The following is a 5,760-nucleotide window of genomic DNA, read 5'->3' on the forward strand; positions in this document are numbered from 1 at the left end:
TTTTGTGTGCCCTCCAAGAGTGGAGTCTCTGTTTCCCCCAGTCCTGTGGAAGTCCTGCGATCAAATCCCGATGGCTTTCAAAGTCTGCCTCTCTGGGGATTCCTCCTCCCGTTGCTGGACTCCCAGGTTGGGAAGCCTGATGTGGGGCTCAGAACCCTCATTTTAGTGGGTGGACTTCTGCAGTATAACTGTTCTCCAGTTTGTGAGTCACCCACCCAGCATTTATGGGATTTGATTTTAACGTTACTGAGCCCCTCCTACCATCTCATTGAGGTTTCTCCTTTGTCTCTGGCTGTGGGGTGTCTTTTGGTGAGTTCCAGTGTCTCTCTGTCGATGATTGTTCAGCATTTCCTCAATAGGTTTCTTTACTTCCTCTCTAGCCCCCTACCCCATACTTGAATCTTTACGCAGCAGCCAAAGTGATCCTTTGGAGTCATAAGTTCATTCCTCTGCTAACATCTCTCTAATGGCATCCATCTCACTCAGAATAAAACCCAAACCCAAACCCAGGCACTACAGGCTACTTCCCTGGCTCCTTCCCTCCACACCTCCCCCTCTCCAAACTCCAGCTCTTCCATCCTCCTTCCTGTGCCTGGGACATGCCAAGCACATGTATGTCTCAGAGCCTTCACGTGTATTCTTCCTCATGCCCAGAACACTCTCTTTTACACTGCCCTCTCTTCAAGTCATTGCATTTCTGCTGCAATGTCTCCTCTTTGGAGAGGTCTTCCCTCTCTGTGTCTCTTGTCCTGCTTTGCTATTTATCGTAACACCTGTGATTACTTGACCTCACGTTATTTCAACTCAGTTCAACAAATACTTGTTCACAGAGTTACCTGTATGCACACTAGACTGTAGGCTCCGTGAGGGCAGAGACTGTGTGTGTCTTGTTCACTGCTGTTCCCCAGCCCTTAGAACAGTACTTAGCACCCAATAGGTGCTCGATCTATTTGTTGGTTGCACTATGAATGAATGAATGCCCAGAGTCGGCCATTAAGTGAGTGGCAGACACAGACTCAGAGTTGAGGTCTTCTGTGTCCCTTGATTGGTTGCTTCTCATCTTTCAGATTCTTAAACATTGTGGGTGTACAATTTGGAATCAGCACATGTAAACTTTCTTAAATTGTTCCATTTGTAGTTAAATTTTATCTATACCCATAACTAGGACTTGTACAGCATCTTCTTCCTGATGCGGAAATGTAAGCACATTCACACTGATTGTTTCTCATTCATTCTTTTTCCCTTTTTTTTTTTTTTTTTGGTTGTGTTGGGTCTTTGTTGTTGCACACTGGCTTTCTCTCTAGTTGCGGTGAGCAGGGGCTACTCTTTGTTATGGTGTGCGGGCTTCTCATTGTGGTGGCTTCTATTGCTGTGGAGCATGGGCTCTAGGCATGCAAGCTTCAGTAGTTTCAGTGCACGGGCTCAGTAATTGTGGCACACAGGCTTAGCTGCTCCGAGGCCATGTGGGATCTTCCCAGACCAGGGATCTAACCCGTATCCCCTGCATTGACAGGTGGATTCTTAACCACTGCATTGCCAGGGAAGTCCTCATTCATTCTAAAATGCAGAATTTATGGCAGAAATTCTACCCCCTCATTGCTTTCTCTCTCCCTCCCACGACCTTATGCTTCTGTTTTTAGCCTAGGGGTCTGCCTTGTATTGGGGTTCCTATTACATGAGTCAGGTGTCCCTTCTCTGTTGAGCTTAGAGGTGCTGCTGGAAGAAGCATCTGAGAAATTCAACCCCAGGGTCTCTGGGAGAGGCAAGGTGAGTGCCTGCTGTGGAAGGAAAAGCTTCACATTATAGTTGAATCTGATACACCACAGGCAATGTTTTTCTTTTTTTTTTTTTTCCCCCAACTGAGGTGAAATTCACATACCATAAAATTAACAATGTTAAAGTGTACACTTCAGTGGCATTTAGTACATTCACAATGTTATGCAATCACTGCCCATATCAAATTCCAAACCATTTTCATCACCCACAGCCATTAAGTAATCCCTCCCCATCTCCCCTTTCCCCAATCCCTGGCAACCACCAATCAGCTTTCTGTCTCTACGTATTTACTTATTCTGGGTAGAGGTCATATAATTGGAGTTATACAATACCTGCCCTTTTGTGTCTGGCTTCTTTCACTTAACATGAAGTTTTAGAGGTTCATCTACATTATAGCATGTTTCAGTACTTCATGCCTTTTTATGGCTGAATCATATTCATACACACACACACACACACACATACACACACACACAATTTGTTCATTCATCCATTGATGAATATCTGGGTAGTTTCAGGCAATATTTTTGGGAGCAGGTCAGTGCTTTCTGACAAACTAAAGAACCTCCACCTCAGTGATGAATTGAAATAACACAACACTGGTTCATGGTTCGGGCACAGATTACAGTCACAGGTTAAGTATCACTAGCGTGTTTATTTACAACCTGCGGAGAAAATTCCATTTCCAAAAACAAACATACCTTATGTATTTGTCATCAAATGCATTACATTTCTCTTTTTTTTTTTTCATCTTAACTCTTAACTCCCTGAGGAGAAGTTTTGTAATAATGCCAACACGCAAGGTGGCATATATGGTGTAAGCTGCAAGACCTTTGACCCTCCTGGTTAATGATATTTCTTATAAAATAGCCTTTAACCTTTTCTGTATCTTGCTCGTCAATGGAGAAATTGAATGTTACAGCGTTTCTTTTCCTTTTCTTTTCTTTTTTTTTTAAGAATTTATTTGTTTGTTTATTTATTTATTTATTTTTGGCTGCATTGTGTCTTCGTTGCTGCGGTCTTTCTCTAGTTGCGGCGAGTGAGGGCTACTCTTCATTGCAGTGCACAGGCTTCTCATTGCAGTGGCTTCTCTTGTTGCAGAGCACAGGCTCTAAGAGAGCAGGCTTCAGTAGTTGTCGCGCTCAGGCTTAGTTGCAGCACGGCATGTGGCATCTTCCTGGACCAGGGATCGAACCTGTGTCCCCTGCATTGGCAGGCGGATTCTTAACCACTGTGGCACCTGGGACATCCCAGTGTTTCTTTCTTTTTTTTTTTAATAAATTTATTTATTTATTTATTGGTTGCGTTGGGTCTTCATTGCTCCACGGGTACTTTCTCTGGTTGCGGAGAGCGGGGCTACTCTTCACTGTGGTGCCTGGGCTCCTCGTTGCAGTGGCTTCTGTTTTGCGGAGTATGGGCTCTAGGCCCTCAGGCTTCAGTAGTTGTGGCACACAGGCTCAATAGTTGTGGCACATGGGCTTAGTTGCTCCTTGGCATGTGGGATCTTCCTGGGGCAGGGATCGAACCCGTGTCCCCTGCATTGGCAGGCGGGTTCTTAACCACTGCACCACCTAGGAAGTCCCCCAGTGCTTCTTATTATAGAAAATTATAGCATATTTCATGATTAAGGTCTTTCAGAGACAATTTCTGCTTAAGACACATTGTTAGAGTTACACCTTTGCTGCTTCCAACTCAGGCGTGCTCTTGGCTCCCCACCCTACCCCCACCCCCACCCCTTTTCTCTCCAGAATCTGCTCCTCGATCCTCAGAGCTGCCTTGCTTCTGCTCTCTGGCTCATCCTCTCCGGCCTGCTCTCTGGGTCTCCACCATGCACAGTTAAGCTCTGCTGGTCATCCACCTTTTTGCTGGCCACACCTGCCATGGCCTCTCCACTGAGGTGTTCCTTTTCTTCTCTCTGCCCCATGCTGGTATCAATTTTCCACCTTCCAGAAAGACTGCAGCCCACAAACTCCTTAGGGGACTTTATTCTGGGAAGCACAATGCAAATGCATCAGACTTAAGAGAGATATCAAAGCTTTTTCTTCAAAGCCTATCACTTTATGCAGGTAAAAAATATCCTGAAAGATTGGAAACCTTGTGACTTTTGACAGAAACTGAACTGCATTTGCAACATATTTGGAGATATTAATTGTTATATCTGAAAATAATGAGATTGCTGATTGCATTTGAAATTCAATGAAGTAGGTCAATATTTTACTGGGATAAAAGAACTACTACTGGAAAATCCCAGCCTGATATAGTAGAAAATTCTGAAATCCTATCATCACGAACAAGAAACTTTGAGTCCTCTAGAAACAATACAATTGCATGGAAAACCACATATATTGTGTTAGAAGATTCCATGAAAAGAACAGAGACTAAGAAATATAATCATCTCAGCTAGGATGGGAGAACATCAAAATTCCTTAAAGCTATGATTCTCAAAGTGTGTTCTCTGGACAAGAGCAGTCACCTGGAAACCTATCAGAAATGCAAACTCTCTGGCACCACCCCCGACCTACTGGATCAGAAACTCTAGGGGTGAGACCTGTATATTTTTTTCACAAAGGTGCTTTTATTATTTATTTTATTTTTTTATTTAAATTTTTTTGGCTACATTGGATCTTTGTTGCTGTGCGCAGGCTTTTTCTAGTTGCAGAGAGTGAGAGCTACTCTTCATTGCAGTGTGCTGGCTTCTCATTGTGGTAGCTTCTCTTGTTGTGGAGCACAGACTTTAGGCATGTGGGCTTCAGTAGTTGCAGCTCGGGGGCTCAGTAGTTGTGGCGCATGGGCTTAGTTGCTCCACAGCATGTGGGATCTTCCCAGACCAGGGATCAAACCTGTGTCCCCTGCATTGGCAGGTGGATTCTTAACCACTGCACCACTAGGAAAGTCCTGAGACCTGTATTTGAATCTGTTTTAACAAGGCCTCGGGTGATTCTGATGCACACAAAAGTCTGAGGACCACTCCCTTAAATGATACATAAATTGTTCATTTATTACAAAATTTGCAGATTTCTGTATTGTTTTGACTTCTTATTTTGCAGGAGTCAAAAAGTACCTTATTGTGGTGGAGGTAAGTGGATGTGAAACACCAACATCAGCAGAAGAGATTCTTTATGACAGCTGAGGTCTATCCTCCAACCCGTCTGGCAGGTTTGTGCTCTTTGCGGTTTAACAGTCTTAGAGGTAATTCTGCCACATTCTAGGTATCTGCATTCCTCCTGCCATTAGCAGATGCAAATACAATCTTGGAAGCGCAAGAGCAGAAATCTATCCCTCCTCACCAGACTCTCTGAGTGGACTTTTGGGGAAGAGTGGGGCTTTTGGTAGAAGTAGAAATGGGAAGGGTGTCAGCTTTTGGCTCACATTACAATCTATCTTAATTGGGTTCCCCCCAGAAGAAGATCCTGAGATGAGGATTGAGAGCATGTAGTTCTCCTGCAAGGTGCAAAGATAGGAGCAGAGGGAAGATGATACAGGGAAAGGAAGACTTCCAATAAGCCAGCTATCAAAGTGGTTGAGTAAATCTTAATCCCATGGAGAAGCTCAAGAAAATGATGTAGAACACATTCCTCGCAAGAATCCTGGCAAAGGGGTAAGGGAAGTGGGGTATTTATACCCCCACACCTCATTGCCAAGAACTTCTGGCCTCCGTCCGACAGAGGTATCGCAGATGTTGGCTGATGTACACAGACTAGTAAAGGGAATCCTAAGGGTCATGGATGACCAATAACATCGGCATATGCAAGGCCAGACAATAATGTCTGGTCCCGATTCTAGGATTGGAACATGAGGACTCAGTCCCTGCTCAGGTTGGAGTTTTATTTTGGTTTATTCCTAAAGCAGCAACTAAGCTTTGCAAATGATCAAAACAAAATAAAAACCGATGGGTACACATGGCTCTTGACGGCCTCCCTTATGACTCAATTTCACAATTCTGTGATTTCAGCAGCTATACTGAGAAGAGCCTACTGTTGTGGG

Source organism: Hippopotamus amphibius, chromosome 10, assembly GCF_030028045.1.
Source record: "Hippopotamus amphibius kiboko isolate mHipAmp2 chromosome 10, mHipAmp2.hap2, whole genome shotgun sequence".
NCBI lineage: Eukaryota > Metazoa > Chordata > Mammalia > Artiodactyla > Hippopotamidae > Hippopotamus > Hippopotamus amphibius.